The following is a 17,815-nucleotide window of genomic DNA, read 5'->3' as shown; positions in this document are numbered from 1 at the left end:
GGCAGTCGGGAGATGGTCAGATGCCATTTTTCACACAAAAAAGAGAAGCTATTCTAGGTACCACCAGTTGAAATGTGTGCTACGCTGGAGGAAGAAGTCTGAGTTTCCTACAAATTGCCCAGCTATTTCGGGGGATTTTTTTTATCGCCATGTTGGTCTCATTTTCCCATGGAGGCCTTGGTGACAAAAGCAGGCAGTGGGGTATATTGCTAACATGGCTGTGCCTTTGACCAGATCACTTCACCTCCAGGGATTTCAGATTCTTTCTTTGTAAAATGAACATTTGGATGTGATGATTTCCCAGATCTCTCCCGGTTCCCGAGACTAAAGTCTGCAGGCTAGTTTGATCACATGCCTCCATCACTAAAATACATTTGACTATCTACCCAGTTACATGTGTATGCGTATATGTATGTGTGTATAGCTATATGTACTGCTTTATAACTATATTATAAGCTTATAAAATATATAAAAATATAAAATACAAAGTAAGAAGGAGATCAACTATGTAGATTCCAGTATTTTTTATCCAAACCTCAGTAGTTTATCTTAAACGTTCCCTAGGATCTCTTTGGAGATCACTGTTCTAAGCCACATTTCGGCTCTGCTTTTCTTTATGGGCGTTAAGACATTAAACTATCATTTCCACAGGGGGCTAAAAAAGAACATAAGTTAGTAAAGTGAGTGCAGACTGAAAACCTTCTGCCTGCATATTAAATTCACAAAGTTTTTTTAAAAACATAATCTTTTTTGGTTAATCTTGTCATACTACTTTTAAAAGAACAGCTACAGAGAAATTTCTTTACTGAGAAAAATGGCAATGTAAATTTGTTGAAAATGGGAATTGACAATCTTGAGTCAAGGAAATATTTGGGAGCAGTAGAAAACAGGGTAATCTTGGGGCGCCTGGGTGGCTCAGTCGGTTAAGCGTCCGACTTCGGCTCAGGTCATGATCTCACGGTCTGTGAGTTCGAGCCCCGCGTCGGGCTCTGTGCTGACAGCTCAGAGCCTGGAGCCTGTTTCGGATTCTGTGTCTCCCTCTCTCTCTGTTCATGCTCTGTCTCTCTCTGTCTCAAAAATAAATAAACGTTAAAAAAAAATTAAAAAAAAAAAAGAAAACAGAGTAATCTGGAGCATGTATGTCTCACTCAAAGACAGAAGCTGCTTTTCAGCTCCCATGGGCTTTCGTCATGGGGAATGGTTCCCTACCGTTGCCAAATCTGACGTTTCAAAAGAATTGGAAGACCCAGATTTTAATGTGATATTAATTTCTCAAATTAACATTGTTCAAAAATTTCAGAGCCAAGCATATGATAACCATGAGCTATCCTCAGCTAATGGGCAGGCCCTGGGTGATCTCTGATCTAATGCTCAGCTGATTTAGCTCTGTAATTTTTTGTGATAATATTGGCACTCTTTTCAGACATCCCAGTTCTGGGCAGGGTGGTTATGTACGTGTAAGAGAGAAAAACATGAAATGTCATTTCGTTAAGATCATAATGTTTTTCTGTCACCAACTTTTCAAAAGGAGCCACTTCTCGTCAACTCTTAAGGGCTCCCAACAGATCAGGGATCAATGTTGTTTAGTCATAAAAATAAGGAGAATACTACATTGCTTTTGATATATCTGTCACTTTTGCATATGGAAATATAATAGAAAAAAGTATTATCTTCAATTTTGAGGTTTTATTAGATCAGAGATTGGCAAACGTTTTCATAGATATATTTCAGTAAATATCTAGGCTCTGTGGGCCAGATGGTTTCTGTTTCAACTACTCAGTTCTGTGTGGCTGAGCCTGGCTGAGTTCCAATAAAACTTTCTTTACACTAACAGACCGTGGGCCAGGTTTTGCCGGCGGGCTGCAGTTTGTTAGCTCCTGTATTAAATCATTAGCTCTTCTAGGGTGTAACCTGCGTCTGATTCAACTCTATATCTTCAGTCCATGCAATCTTGGCACAGAGGAGGGACTCCATGAATATGTGCTAAAATAAATTGAAGGGCGTGGAACTTAGCAGTTTATGTCAATAATAATTAGCTTCCCATTTGGGAGATAGAAAACCCACAGTGGAGTTTATGCATGGTGTTCATCATGAGGCTTACATCAGCATACAAATTCCCTCAGGGAATCTGTGGTTCATCCAAATGTTCTGAACAAGGGAAGGAGGTACTCAACCAAGCTGACGAAGCAACCTAAGTGACTGCTTAGACCCCACACAGACTGAAGACCAAACAGCAAGAGTAACAAAAAGACCCTCAGAACTGCATAGACAGGCTTCTTTCAAATCTTTCCTTTTAACAACTTTAAATGACCAAATACCAAGCACATATTGTGCTCTTACACTATGGTTCTCAAAATGTTGGTCATGGCCCAGTGGGCACATACTAAAAGGTTCCCCAAAACAATTCTTACTCTTTTCTTCCCATTTCTAAATTTTGTTTTTACGACTTGACGTATAACTGGCATATAACATTAGTTTCAGTTACACAACATAATGATTCAACATTCATATATATTATAAAATCACCACGATAAGCCTGGTTAACATCCATATCGTCAGTTGTCATATATAGTTACAAGTTTTTTTTCTTGTAATGAGAACCTTTAAGAGCTACTCTCTTTGCAACTTTCAAATAGGCAATATGGATTATTCATTAGAGTTGCCATGCTGTATATTACATTTTTCATGACTCATTTATTTTATAACTGGAAGTTTGTGCCTTTTGACCTCCTTTACCCATTTCTTCCATTCCCCAACCCCACCTATAGCAACCACCAATCTGTGCTCTGTATTTACGAGCTTAGTTTTTGTTTTTTCAGATTCCGCATATAAGTGGGATCAGAGAATATTTGTCTCTCTTTTATTTCACTTAGCATAATACCTCAAGGTTCATCCATATCGTTACGAATTCAAGACTTCCTTCTTTTTTGTGACTGAATATCATTCCATTATATACATATATTTCTTTCCTCTGTATACTCATTTTCTTTATCCATTTATCCACAGATAAACAGACTATTTCCACATCTTGATTAATTATTATTCTTACTATGAGTAATTCACCGAGATATCTATCTTCTTTTTGCTTATATTTGATTTATTTTTAGTGTCGGTCACAACTTCCTAAATGGATTTTATCACCCACAGGGTATGGTATTTGACAATCATAGAGCAGACTCATTCTTGAGCTAAAGGAATTTACACTCTAACTGGAGAGGTAAGAAATGTATATACCAACATCTAGGGAACAGTTTACCAGCAGATAAGTTACAGTGTCTGTGGCACTTGGGGCTCTTTGCTGGTGGTAGCTAGAGTTTTGGAAACCATAGATGAGTGGTGACATTGGTCCAGGCTGGAGACTTTACACATGGAAAATGTATCTGAAAGAAGTGGGGAGAAACAAGGGAATTGGGATAAGAAATAAGTCTTCCAAATAAAAGTCTTTAGGAAAAGAAATAAGTCTTCCAAATAAAAATGCAGCCGAGGGCAGTTTCTTTTCTCTTGATTCCATTTCCAGGATGAAGAGCCTGAACTAACATTTAGCAGGGATTTGTTCACTGCAACAAGATGTGAGAGGATTAAAGAAGAATGAGCAGTCTACATGATTCACTTCCAAAAACCAGATGGAGTTATGGAAGACAATGGTCTGAGACGAGTATGATTTTTTCCAAGTGAAGACAACTCTTTGGAGAAAGAAGAGGACAAAATTTGAAGACTGGGGAGATCAATCTACACATGCAGTTAGAAAAACGTGATAAAGTATTTTTTGTTGACTATTAATAGTTTTAAGTTAGGCAGAGACAGAGCACAGTTTCCTTTGGTTGGGAGCCCCTCGTTTTTCGAATCTGTGGTTGTTTTGAGTAGATAATGAGGAAAAGAACCAGGCTAGGTAGTCAAATGGTCCAGCAGATTAATTACCTTTGATAGCCACATTTAAGTTATGAATTAAAACACATAGGGGTGTCTGGATGGCTCTATCAGTTAAGCGTCTGACTCTTGATTTTGGCTCAGGTCATGATCTGGCAGTTCATGGGTTCGAGCCTGCATTGAGCTCCATGCTAACAGTGTGGAGCTTGCTTGGGATTCTCTGTCTCTCCCCTCTCTCTGCCCCTCCCCTGCTCTCTCTCTCTTTCAAAATAAATAAAGAAACTTAAAAACATATTGATTACAAGAGTGAAGAGGCAAGGAGTGGAAGGGATGAAATTGGCAGAAGGGCCCAATAATCAAATATATAAAGCAATTATGATGTAGATTTTCATCAACATGAGGAAACTAGAAAGCAAGGGACCCTTGTAGAAGAGTTTGAATGTGAGAACCAAGCCAAGTTGAAAAAAAGAAATAAATAGAAATGCCTACAAAATAGTTTGGGACAGATAAATTTATCTGCCCAAGAAAGACAAATATATTTGAGAATCAGAAAACAAAGGACTGTATAGTATAGTTTAAGGGCAAAGGAGACAAGACATAGAGACAATAGAGGCTTAGGCTGAAACTAGAAGAGGACGAAATAATGTAAATAGATATTGACTTTCATTTTTATGTATGATTCAAATTTTATAATAAGAAAAAATCATAACAGTAACAAATATTTAAAGATCTCATTTTCACTTTGACAATTCTACAGTGAGGTTTCCAGTCCAAAGGGCTTTATGAAATAAACAAACAAAAGAAATACGAAGACAATAGTGAAGTAGAACAGATGATGTTCTATTGCACAGATTACGGCACCCTGGAAATCAGTAGTCTGGTTTACAAGACGCTTAAAGGAGGGTGTCTCTAATTATCTCCCAATGATGTAAACTGCCTAATTTTCCTCAAAATATAATTAATTTTAAACCACGTTTAAAAAGTGTTGGATGTTATAAATACATCTAATGCTACTAAGTTTATCAGAAACCAGCCTTTATTTACTTTACTGACATAATACACTTCATACAACACATGTATGAAAAACCTCATGTACTTTTAAAGCCGTATTATGCTCTTTATTCAAGTTTTTCATTTTCCAAGTGGTTTATCCTATGTTTCCAAGCATGTTAAGAATAAACAGAATCTTTAGCAGTGATATGTTTAAAGTTATGGTTTCAAGGGCAGGGCTTTTTCAGCTTGGTTTCTTTAAAGAGCTACTCAAGATTCCTTAACTTTCCTTCAGAAGAGAAGGCCTAAAGCTTTATCCCAAAACTAGTTAAGAAATAACAAGAAACAAAATCAAGCAGCAACACAGGTCCATATAGTTCTGGACCTCCAAGAAAAGGAGAAGGTAGGGGCTCCCATCCTGGAATTTGGAAGCTCGGGGCCCTTGTTAGTGGGGAGGCATCCTGGAGGATGACTCATTAAGAGATTAGTAAAATAAAAAGGAGTAGCAGGAAGCACAGACTACCCACCCTAGCTGTGGGACTCTTCCTTCAAGGTGGGGTCCCCTCTTCATCATTTGTACTTGAGGACAAACCACTATCTTCTCTCTACTGTGGGCAACTAATAGATGGCTTTTACTTTCTATTATAGTAAAATTCAGGGGGCACCTGGGTGGCTCAGTTGGTTGAGCATCCGACTTTGGCTCAGGTCATGATCTCACAGTTCATGGATTCCAGTCCCACCTTGGGCTCTGTGCTGACACCTCAGGGCCTGGAGCCTGCTTCAGATTCTGTGTCTCCATCTATCTCTGCCCCTCCCCCACTTGTGTGTGTGTGTGTGTGTGTGTGTGTGTGTGTGTGTGTGTGTGATTGCGCACACACCCACGCTCTCTCTCTCACTCTCTCTCTCTCTCAAAAATAAATAAACATAAAAAAATTAGGAAAATTTTTCCTGGGCACTACATCAGCTCCCAATGTAGATTTAACACATTTTGTTATACATCTCTGCTCTCCTTATTGTCATTTATTTACAGAGGTAAATTCATTATGAACATATTTATTATATACATTTGTGTATGGTGTGTGTATACAAGCAAACAGACAAATTTGGCATCATATTTCATTATCTCCACATATAATTCATAAACAATATTTCTGAAGTCCCACTAAATGGGGAGTGCAGTTATTATAAAGTGTTGTGGACAGCAGTGACCTTTAAAAATGAAGATTTCCCTAAGTGTTTCTCCGCACAAGACCCAAATTTATTCTGCATGTGTTCTATACCAGAACTCCTGGGAGGAAAATCTCAGTGAAAAAAAAACTTTGTAAGATGCAGAACATAAAAATGACTGATTTTCTTCAGGAAAAGAAAATCCTCTTTAGAAAGGAAACTACATCACCAGAACCAAAGGCATGTGACAATATTTTCTGAGTGAATAGTTAAGATATTTTCAGGCTAACACGACATTACTTCCTTTCCTTGTTGAAATGTTACAACTAGGAAGCCAGGTCGCCTAACCCTGGTCGCTTGGATAGTGCTGGGTCAAGTGTGTTCAGACAGACCCAGGAGTAAGGGTTGCAGGACACAAATTAAGAGTTAAATTGGAGTGCTCACTTAAGCAGAACATATACTAAAATTGTAATGGTACAGAGAATATTAGCATGGCTCGTGCACAAGGATGACACACAAATTTGTGAAGCATTCCACATTTTTTTCACGTTTTCTGCATATTAAAAAATATGATTTGTACCAATTGGAAAACTACTTAATGCCTATAGAACTAAAAAAAAACAAAAGTAAAATTGAAGGCCAACATACCATATGTCCTAATATTTAAGTTACAAATCAAGCTAAGACACTCTAAAAAATATGTTTTGTTCTCTTACTTTGACATGTGCAACTGTCATAATGACAAAATTGGAAATGTGTTCAAATCTACGGTTTTAACATGGCTGGAAGTCAGAAAATTATCAAGGACAAGCACCTTAAGTTTTACACATCTCAGTGTTCACATCTGTGTTCTGTTGATGGTCTAATGATATTTGGATGACTAACACAATGGGTATAGAAATTTAATATCAACAGAAGAGTAATATCAATTTTTTAACCTTGCAAAATATTCCACAGCCACAATATGTATGCGTGTGCTACGAATACCACACTAGTTTGGGAATATCTCTGGAAGCATGAATCAGAACACAAAAAAAGAGCAAGAACAATGGTTGCTCATCACTACTGGAAGAGCACACTTTGTTATGAAAGAACGAATATGCATTTATAGTATATGCAAGGAGGGATTTGATAAATCACTCAATATATATTATTGTCTTAAGGGTTTCTGCTGTTCAAATTCTGCCTTCTTACCAAAGTGGTTTCTCTGTCCAACAGCAACAGAGTCCTAGGTACAGTCACTTTTTCTAGGACACAGGGCACAAGATAGGCACGAACATTTCCCTGGAGCCCCAACAATGTGGGTCACAACGTGAATATCTATGGTTATAGGTTGTACTGTGTCAGTACTGAGTACTCTATCCACAGTAAGGGCACCCATGTCTCCTTACAAAATTCCTTTGCCATGTGTTTGTGATATGCAGGGCTTGAAGGGCAAGACCCAGGGCAGGAACCCTTTTACTTGCATACGAAGGCAGTGCTGGATTCAGGTTATTTCCCAAGCTCTTTCATAGATGTGCAGAATCTAAACAGGCTTACGGCATGAACAAGCTTCCACAGAAAGGTATTATAATGGGGTTTCATGGCAGACTAGAATCTGGCAATTGTATGTACCTACCACATTGTATTACCAAGGTGGCCATTGCCATGAATACAGTTGTAGCTTCTAGCAAAAGAGCTTCAGTGCTTTTTTTTTTTTCCTTCTCATGAACATTGTCAAGTCAATTCCAGGGGAAATCAGGTTTTCTCCAGTGTTTTGTTTTGTTTTCTTACGAGAATTCCTGATCCAACTGAACTTGACAACTCCTTGATCTTGAGTCCTGTTTTCTCTACATCCTTTCACCCAAAAAACCCCTCTGTCACCACTGGTTTAGCTCCAGTTTAATTACAAGCATTTCAATTTCTGATCCATCAAAAGTCTGGTCTTCCCCAAGTATGCATTTCCCACTCCAGTCTCATAACACTTTACAGGCTCTGAACAATGGCTATCTGTTCCTTCCTGCTAGGTTTCCAGAAACAGGCTTTAGAGAGCTGCCATGTGTTTATCTTTCTTTACACTCCAACAAGCACCCCTCCGTGACTCACACACAGAGAAAGCCAAAAGCCCTGAATGGTTGTTTATTCTCACCAGCTGGATAACCCTGCACGTGGCTCTCAGCATGGACAAGGATTAGAGACACTGGAGAAGTGTGTCATGTCCATTTAAGTACACACAAAACTGCATCCACTTGTGCTTTGCTTAGATCCTTTAAGGAATTCAGAGTTAACCATGAAACTCAATTGAGCTTGTCATCTTTGTTTTTCCCCATTTATGCCCAAATGGGAGAGGAAGGATCAGGTAGGGTGTCCAAGAGAAATACAAATACAATGGGGAATTGTCATTTTCAAGTGCTTACAGCATAGTATTCAGTCTTTAGGACTGCCGCTCTGTGGATATGTAGCACATGACTCTTGATGGCATGATTAGATCAACTAGTTATATACCTGCTTCAAAAAAGATGGACAATCCTGTATCCTAATCATGAATATATGTGAGCTCTAGGAATTGCTCAGTATAGAGCTCCTCAGTCATCTCATTATTTCCTGCCTTGTTTTGTGGAGTTTTATCCCATGCATGCACCATTTAGTATTCAGCAACAGACACATGTTAGATTTCAGTTATTTAAGGTTCATCTAGTGGGATGTCCAATAGGCATCCTGGATATGTGACCCAAAGATGAGAATGTTTGGAGATATGGAGGTCATCAGTGTATGACCCTTGAAGCTGTGGTTATGGAGAATATTGCTCAGGAGAATAAGCAAGGATTAAGGGGCATCAGTACTATTGGGTAAAGAGTGAAAAATAGCTAACAAAGGAGTCTCACATGGCATAGTTAGAGAAGAGGAGGAGGTCAAAAAGAAACTGATCTCTCAGATGTCGTTTTGTTTATTGGAGATATCCATCAGCATTGGTCTCAAGGAGAATATACTGCTCTCCTTGTAGAGGGTAACAATTTTGGCCTGCCTCTTCTTCTCAGACATCTGAAGAAGGCTTGGTAGGACCACGATAAATCATGGGGACTAGCCTATGAAAAAAGGAGCACACACTGGATGAAAATGGAGACGCTTGTGGAAACAGATGGGGCTCAAGAATTTAATGCAATCAAGTCATGTTCACTCTTGTTAACCTCAGTTATGCAACACTGTTGTTTAGCGCTTTTTTTTTTAATTTCCAAAGTAATATATAAAGGAATCCAAAACAAAAACATAAAGATTACTGCTCTTTAAAATAAAAAGCTGTAAGTAGAAATGTATGTAGTTTACCAATAGTATTAATAATTTTTAAATGTACTTCTCTGAGTTTGACAAGTTTATACAACAAAGCTAAAGAGCAACAGTATATTTTTCTCCGGGGAACCTCTCCTCTAAGTACTCAAGAAATGTAACCAGAAATTGCCATTAAGAGAATACTGATTTGGTGATTCCTTAGTGATTTTTCTTTATAGGATCACTAATGTTTCCAAAACAGCCAAACTCAGAAACTTCAATGCCATAGCACAAAACTTTTAAAGAAATGAAGTTTTGGGTCGGGTTCAAATAGGCTTAGAGGAGTACTATTTTCCTAAACTAAACAAAAAAGAAAGTTATCTCCTTTGATCGTCAAACACAAACTGAAGTTTCAGGCTTTGACATACAATTTGGCAACTGTAGATAGATGCAGCCAATCAAAATAAAGCCTAGACAAATTCAATATTAATTGCCTTGAAATATACATGTAAGGACAGTCAACATTAGAAATAAATTGTATTTGCATATGTAAGTTTGGGGGCTGTTATTCTTTAGAAGTAAACACTATGTGTAGGATTACAAGGATTTAATGAGAGAATGCACATAAAGTGCCCCAGGGCCTGGCATCTAGAAACACTGAAATGAGAGCTATCATTATTCTGACATCATGATTCCAGCCAGCCAATTCCATTATGTTATCCTTATTATAAATCCTGTGAGATTTTATTTTTGCTTTCACTGGTATGCTCTAATGAGCTGTCTATAAAGATGGGTAACATCAGTAGTCTATGTGAGTTTAGGAAGGGGTAGATGAAATTTAACAAACAGAAAGTCTCTCCCTCAATGGTCTCAGTATTGAGAATGGGTACAGAGATGTTGACGCTAATGACTGAAGGCTCTATGAAGGCTAATGAATGAGGCTCTATGAAGATGTTGCAATTACTAATGTTAAGGGTTCCCACCTATCTGAACCACTGTGCCCAGAATGTGCCCGAGGAAGCCAGCTCTCCTTGACAGCTCACTAATCAGTCTCCTCTAACTGTCTGTTTCCAAAGAGTAAAACAACTTGTCATCTCTTCAGGCTCATTATAACTCCCTCTTCTGAACCCTTTGTATTGTTAGCCTCTATAGCCTTCTCTTTATCCTTACGCTGTTTAATCTCAATTCTAGATGAGATGTTCTTTTTTCCAATAAAAGCCCAGAAATACTAAAATAGCTTCAGAATATACATCAGTTTGGGTCACAAAAATCCTACAAATTCTGCTCTACTTCATTTTAATTTTCAGGTTTTTTTCCCCTTGTGAGTCTCCTACAAGGTTTGGTAAAGGTTGAATGCTTAGCAATTTACCAATAACATTTATTGAAAGAATGTTGACCATCCTACCTCAGTGTCTTTGTGGCCCTAATGTTTCTGAATGTCCATTAAATTTGGTTGCTTCCATGCTCAGTTCCAGGCACCCTCATCTTTTCCAGCATATTATCTCTCTGGACAATGCCATCCTTCCACATATTTCAGTTATGATCTATATGCTGATGACATATATGCTTCAGTATTTTTCCAGTCTAGTCCAGTATCTACAGCACAAAGTACATATTACCAATTATCTTACTGCTCTTGGATATCCCACAGATACTTTGACCCTGACCCAATCATCTTCCTCCAACAGCTCAATTCTCTATACTTCTTCTATCTTCAGTGGAATCACTGAATTAGTCCACCCAGAGTCCAAACCAGGCAGAAAAACATTGCTTCTGTTTTAACCCATATGTCCAGTCCAGATCTACTGATTTTACCTCAAGTATTTGCTTAGCTTCTCCATCTGTCTACAACACCATTGCCTTCCCTAGTCTTAGCCACTAGGGTCTCTAAACTAGCTTCTTTTAAGGAGCCTCATCATTGGTCTCACTGACCTGTCTTGCCCTTCTTTCTCTACCCTCTAGTCATTATGATCTTTCCAAACATCTGTGATATACAATAACAGAGAGTACAAAAACGGGATTCATGTCTATTGAGAAGCAATACTGAGGGGTTTATTAGAGTTGTGATAAGATTCATCAGGTCATTTGGGGTCCAGGAGAAAAATTAGCTCAGATTCACTGAGGGCTCTTCTTATAACTACTTATAATATGGACAGAAATGATGAAGATGATGATAAGGAAAATAAAAAGAAGACTTGTAGGTTCTTAATGCAGAGACCATTGGGGATGTAAATAAATTGGGAAGTAGTGGGGTTAGGCTCACAGAAACCAATCTATCTTTTGTAGCTGGATCCAGAATGGGTGAGGAGGCCAGAACAAATCTGTATTCAAATACGCCGCATTCAGGCAGGTATCACTACTCAGGAATCCTGCCCTCCCAGTGGGTCCCTAGAACAGAAGAGAGGTCAGCAGGCAGTACATAGAAATAGGTGAGGACAGCATTCTTGTCCTGGATGTCTGATAAATTTGGAGGCGTAACAGCAGCGGGTATTATACAGATAGGTAGAGTCACAAGGGTCAGAGCAAAGCAGGCTAAGACTTAAGGCAGGGCTATACTTAGAGCAGAGGTGTGGACATAGAGAATAGAATAGAACTACAATTAAAAAACTAATGCAAAGCTAAGTTGTAAATATTTAGCAGACAGCTCACTTTAGATGCACTGGATACAGACCAAACGAAAAAGTGGGCCTGGTCTAAAGATAGTAGACCTCAGCGCCTGCAGCTGGATAGAAGTGGATCGAAGAGAGACTGGTGGAGTACCAAATCCACTTTTAAGTCCAATCAACGTTTCTTGAAAGCCAAGGCATAAAAGACAATTTATTGTCTTAATGTGTCAGGCCCTGCCTGGGGTTAAGTACTTCACATATTATCTTCCCATTAAATTCCTACATGTTAAACATGACCTACATACACTTCCATGACTTTCTGATGTTTTTCATCGACCATGCAAATAGGCTGTACCGATTTAGAGTAACATGGCAATACTAATCAATGTTGTCTTGGCATCTAGAAAAATGGCTGGCAGTAAGGACAAGCGAAATGTCCTCTGAATAGCTGCTATGTTACTCAAAAAGCAAGTGAGAGAGGAAGTCAAAATACAAAGTCACACCAAAAGAGGGATCAGTCCTCAAAATGTGACTTCCAGATCTCCTAAGCTTCTGGAGACCTTTCAGGGGTCTGCAATGTAAAAATTATTTTCTTTATAATATTGATATAATTTGCTTCTTACATTGTGGTGACATACTCACAGTGCAAAAACCATAGAGTTAAAGCTTCTTGTGCTTTACCACGACTCAAAGGCAACAGACTCAAACTATGCTAGTAATGATTCTACCCTCACTGCCATGCTCTTGCAGTTTTGCTTTGTCTTTTTGAGAGAGAGCGAGAGAGAGAGAGAGAGAGAGAGAGAAAGAGAGCACAAGCAGGGGACGGGCCGAGAGAGAGAGAATCCCAAGCAGGCTTCACGTTCAGTGCAGAGCCTGACCCAGGGCTCAATCCCACAACCCTGGGATCATGCCCTGAGCTGAAATCAAGAGTTGAGCATGAGAGGGTATTACGCTAAGTGAAATTAGTCAGTCAGGGAAAGACAAATATCGTACGACCTCACTCATATGAGGACTTTAAGACACAGGACAGATTAACATAAGGGAAGGGAAGCAAAAATAATATAAAAACAGGGAGGGGGAGAAAACATAAGAGACTCTTAAATATGGAGAACAAAGAGAGGGTTACTGGAGAGGTTGTGGAAGGGGGGCGGGCTAAATGGGTAAGAGGCATTAAGGAATCTACTCCTGAAATCATTGTTGCACTATATGCTAACTAACTTGGATGTAAATTATAAATAAATAAATAAATAAATAAATAAACAAACAAACAACAAAAAAAGAATATTCACACACACACACACACACACACACACACACACACACAGAGTTGGGTACTCAACCAACTAAGCCACCCAGGTGTCCCACTTTTGCAGTTTTTTTTCAATCTAGTTTTGCTTAAAATTTTTAATGAAACAGTAAAAAGAATTAATGTTATTAATTCTAAACTTTTAAATACATATCTTTTCAATATTATGTATGATGAAATGGGAAATGTGCATAAAGCACTTCTGCTAAAATGTAATGGCTGTCTTGAGGAAAAATATTTTGTGATCTTTTTTGAGTCAGAACTGTACTAACAGCTTTTTTTCAGGGAACATGATTTTCATTTAAAAAACTGACTGACAGACAAGCTATAGTTATTCACAGTTGGAAATTTATCAGACATTTTATCAAAAACGAATTGAAGTTATCTTATTACTCCAGGGAAAACAACTGACAGGTTTTGATACCAATGATAAAATCAGAGCAAAAGTGAAGATTAGGATTTTTGGTAAATTTGTCATCTTGTGTTGGATACTTCTCAATACATTAAGACTTCTGATGAGATGGGTGGTGATATTAACAAATGCCGGATATATATATATATATATATATATATATATATATATATACACACACACACACACACACACACATGTATGTATGTAAACATGTATGTATATGTGTATACATATATATGTATAAATATAATTTTTAAATAACATTTATAATTTTAATATACTCATTTATAAAAAAATAATGAAATGTGTCAATACTTGTAAGACCTGCATAATCCTATTAACTAATATGTTCAAAAGGATATAAGTGTGATTCCATAAAATAAAAGATACAGTCAAAACACATGACAGAACAGTAGATTTTAAAGTAAGAGTATGAAAGTTCATTGATATGGTTTAAGATTTTCACTCTTAAGAAATGACCACTTCTTGATTTTTGCTATAATATCAGAGAAGAATATCCATGACTACATAAGAGCACTATTAAAATACCCCTCCCTTTTTCCAACTACATATTTGTGTGAGGGCAGATTTTCTGCATATACTATAATTCAAAGCAACATATCATAACAGATTGAATGCAGATGCAGATATGAGTATCCAGCTCTCTTCTATTGATATAGACACTAAAGTGATTTGTAAAAATGTATAACAATGTCACTCTTCTTGCTAATTTTTTTGTTTGGAAAACATAGTTATTTTTCATAAAGATATGTTATTTGTATGTAATAGATTTATGATTTTTATTTAAAACTTAAAAAAATTAAGTTTGATTTATTAGAAAGAGACAGAGAATCCCAAGCAGGCTCTGCACTGTCAATGCAGAGCCCTACGTTGGGCTCAAACTCAGGAACCATGAGGTCATGATCTAAGCCAAAGTCAAGAGTCGGATGCTTAACTGACTGAGCCATCCAGGCATCCCATGATTTTTATTTTAAGTGTCAACCAGGAAACACTTTTTCTTTTCTTGGTGTTAACATCTAATATGGATAGATATAATAGCAATAAATATAAACCCACATAAACAAAAGCTCTTTGGGGTTTTCAACAACTTTTAATATTATAAAGGGATATTGAGGGCAAAAATGTAAGAACCATTACCTTTAGGCAGTAAATTCATGAAGGCTAACCAACATGGCTGGCAATCAGCAGCTGGATGGCTCAATTTGAACAATATGAACCAATTTGAACCATTTGAACAAAATGAAGGAAGGACCTGCAGGAGTACTGTTGAAAAATTAAGGACTGTCTCCATAATTATGGGAAGTCAGTAGAAAGTGCTCGATCCTCTCATCCAGCTGGTAGACCTCTTTAACCCCTTCACATGACGAAGAACATCAATATGGCACCACTTCCAAGCACAGCAACCACCGATATATAAACAACTTTCTGATGCTTTTAGGAAAGTCAAAGGATGGGACAGAGCTGTCAGCAATGTTTACATGGGGAGAAGTCTCTCTCTTTCTTGTAGGGTAAAAGAGTTTTGATTTTGCCAGTAATGCCCAGAAGGTGGGGGAGTAGAAGCTTTATGTGAAATGGTACTCTCTTCCAAAAACTTCAGGACCAAAAGTGGAGTTGGAAAATGGGAAAAGGGAAAATGGAGGCAATGATCCATGGGCTAATATTTCAGAGCCCAGAGATGTAAAATACATTCTCTAAACTCAGTGATACTGTGTTAGTGTTCTATGTCATCAGATTATAACTGCCTGGAGTAAATTTTTAAATGTGCCATTTACAACAGTTACCAAAATGAGTGAAAGTAGTCTTTTTTATTTTTATTCAATTTAAATTGTGTATGTAAATGGTATTTCTTGGAGAAAGTTTCAGAAACTACAGCAATCTTTCAAGCCAGATGGCCATTTTATACTACTACCAGTTCAATTCCATATAAACACTAGACAATGTTTGAGCTGCATCTGCAATAAATCTAAGAAAATAAATCAAGGTTATTGAAGATCAGGCCCATTTATATTCTATTGGATTGTCTTGTTTTTCAGCTCATGCATATTAACAGTATGATGTGAGTGTGAATTTACTGAAGCACAAGTCAAAACCTGGGATTTGTGTTGTAACTGTGATGCCTAACAGACTCGCCAAAGCTTGTACTGACTGAAACGCACAGCTTTTTCTTTCTAAGCATATCCAGCAGTCCTGGATATTTGGATGTATCTACTTTCAAGTTTCTGCAAAGATATTCCCCTTTTATGAATAATTGTGCTTTCTATGCAAGTAAGTGAAAAGTAAGATTGTTTTCTTCAGAACAACAGCAAGGCAACCCATTATAATAATCCAGAAAACCAAGATGTCAAAAATCTGATGAGATCATTTATTTTGGTGAGGTCCTATTATGCACCCACCTCCCTATATGGGTGATCTTAGCAGCTTATTTTCACTTGGCTCTTAGTTTTCCCATAGGGCATATTCTTTAAAAGTACTTGCATTTTGTTTTGTTTTAGGCTATTTTGCTTTTAGTTTTAACAGCCCACTCCCATGCTTGTTTTCTGAGTCCTAGGTTCCAAAGCTGTCTTGGGTATCTGACACTAAGCAGAATATTACATTTTAGAATCCAAAGGAACAAAATTCTTACTGTTTTGCAGAATGGGTAAGAACAAAGAAACTAATTTCCAGATCATTTAAATATATATACTTTCAGAGGTATTATGTTCTCCCAGATAAAGTATTCTCATTTTTATTCATATTAATTTCTGAAACAGAGACTAAAATATCTCAAAAAGCTTTCCAAGAATGTTATCTTTTACACTCAACTCAAACATTCTTTGCCAGCTCCAAAGCTCACAGAGCTTATTTTACAAAAGTAAGTCCTGAATGAATGAAGCGTATGAATCAAAGCACTTAGGTAGAATTTAGCCATTTAGCCCACATATGTGTTTTTCTCATCCCTACTTTAACTCACTTATCTGCATCAAAAACATGATATGTGAAAAGAAAACACAGTTTCCATTGGTGGACCCTTATGATTCTGTCCAAATGACTCACTGATCAGTAGACTTCATTTACCTTCTACTTCTATTCTAACTCTCCCCCCATGAATCTTTGATATTAGCAAAATTTCCTTCTATGATATATTCTTCATGAAAACTTTCTTTACACTCGTGTTTTATCAGATCGTGTCAGTTAGTATCCTCAAGTTCTAGGAAGCTGTATCTACTAGTAAAAACCCTTTGTAAATCACCAACATTTTCCCCTTTCACCACCTGAAAAGCCTGAGGCAGGAGGGCATGCTTAGCGATACATGGTAACGCATGCATCTGTGAGCTTTTAGCTTCGGCATCTTAAAGAATTCAGACATGGGGAAATATTTCAAAGAAACTGTGTCATCTTCTGGAAGAGACTTAGCTCTTATCGCTCACAAGGTATTAAAATGTTCTCTGTCACTTTTCTTATCAAAAAAGTATTGAGCACCCTCCATATTCCATCCAGGCTTGTAGCTGGACTCCAGGAATGCAAATATAAACAATATGAACAAAATAAGAGTCCCTGATCTCAAGATGCTCAGAGGCTAGTAAACAGGGACACACTGAAGATAATCCATGTAGGTTGGGAATATACCGCATTCACTCACACATATTGAGATCCTCCTATTGCACTCACTGTGTTGATCATGACAGCAGAAGGGAACTCAGAGGAAAGGCCATTAGCCCAAGTAGAGATTTCAGGAATGTCTACTTGGAAGAAATAACATTTGAAATGTTGTTATACAGATGATGGCAAGGGCATGGGCATTCTGGATAAGTGAAGATCATAGTCAAAAGCAGAGTCATAGGAAATGTCGTAGACAATGCAGGAACCTATTTGCTATTTCTATTTGCTATTTCTAGAACATTAAATGCTAGGACTAGAGAAATGACAGATGAGATTGGAGTTCTATGAAGGAGAAAGAGCTAGGTTGGAAAGAAAGACCCCATCTTTTCAAAGTCCTCCTGGCTAGGAGAAACTTAGAAAGCCTGAAGGTATTCTCTCAGCAAAATATTATAAACTCTTTAGGTTAATTTATTACTACTGTACAGAATTTGGGTTAGAACTTCGTATCATCTGGTATAGACAGAAAAAGCAGGTTAGATTTATACTATGGGCGAAAAAAAAAACCAGGATGGTTAGCTGGACTGAAGGACTGAGTTTTTCACAGACATACAGAACACA

The 17,815-nt window shown here is 37.6% G+C and overlaps 1 long non-coding RNA gene and 1 other non-coding gene across 3 annotated transcripts in view; one reads left to right on the top strand and one right to left on the bottom strand.

Annotated features, from left to right (window-relative positions):
* The window catches only part of LOC116738080, a 146,931-nt gene extending 129,603 nt beyond the window's left edge, over positions 1–17,328 (bottom strand). For both annotated transcript variants that reach the window (XR_004343664.1, XR_004343663.1), the window contains exon 1: positions 17,238–17,328. This is a non-coding gene — a long non-coding RNA (uncharacterized LOC116738080). The remainder of the gene's footprint in view (positions 1–17,237) is intronic.
* LOC115515075 lies at positions 6,461–6,567 on the top strand. Its single transcript, XR_003969141.1, has one exon. It is a non-coding gene; the product is annotated as a U6 spliceosomal RNA (small nuclear RNA).
* Positions 17,329–17,815: the final 487 nt, after the last annotated feature.

This window comes from Lynx canadensis, chromosome B2, assembly GCF_007474595.2.
Source record: "Lynx canadensis isolate LIC74 chromosome B2, mLynCan4.pri.v2, whole genome shotgun sequence".
NCBI lineage: Eukaryota > Metazoa > Chordata > Mammalia > Carnivora > Felidae > Lynx > Lynx canadensis.
This window is presented reverse-complemented; position numbering and strand designations above follow the sequence as displayed.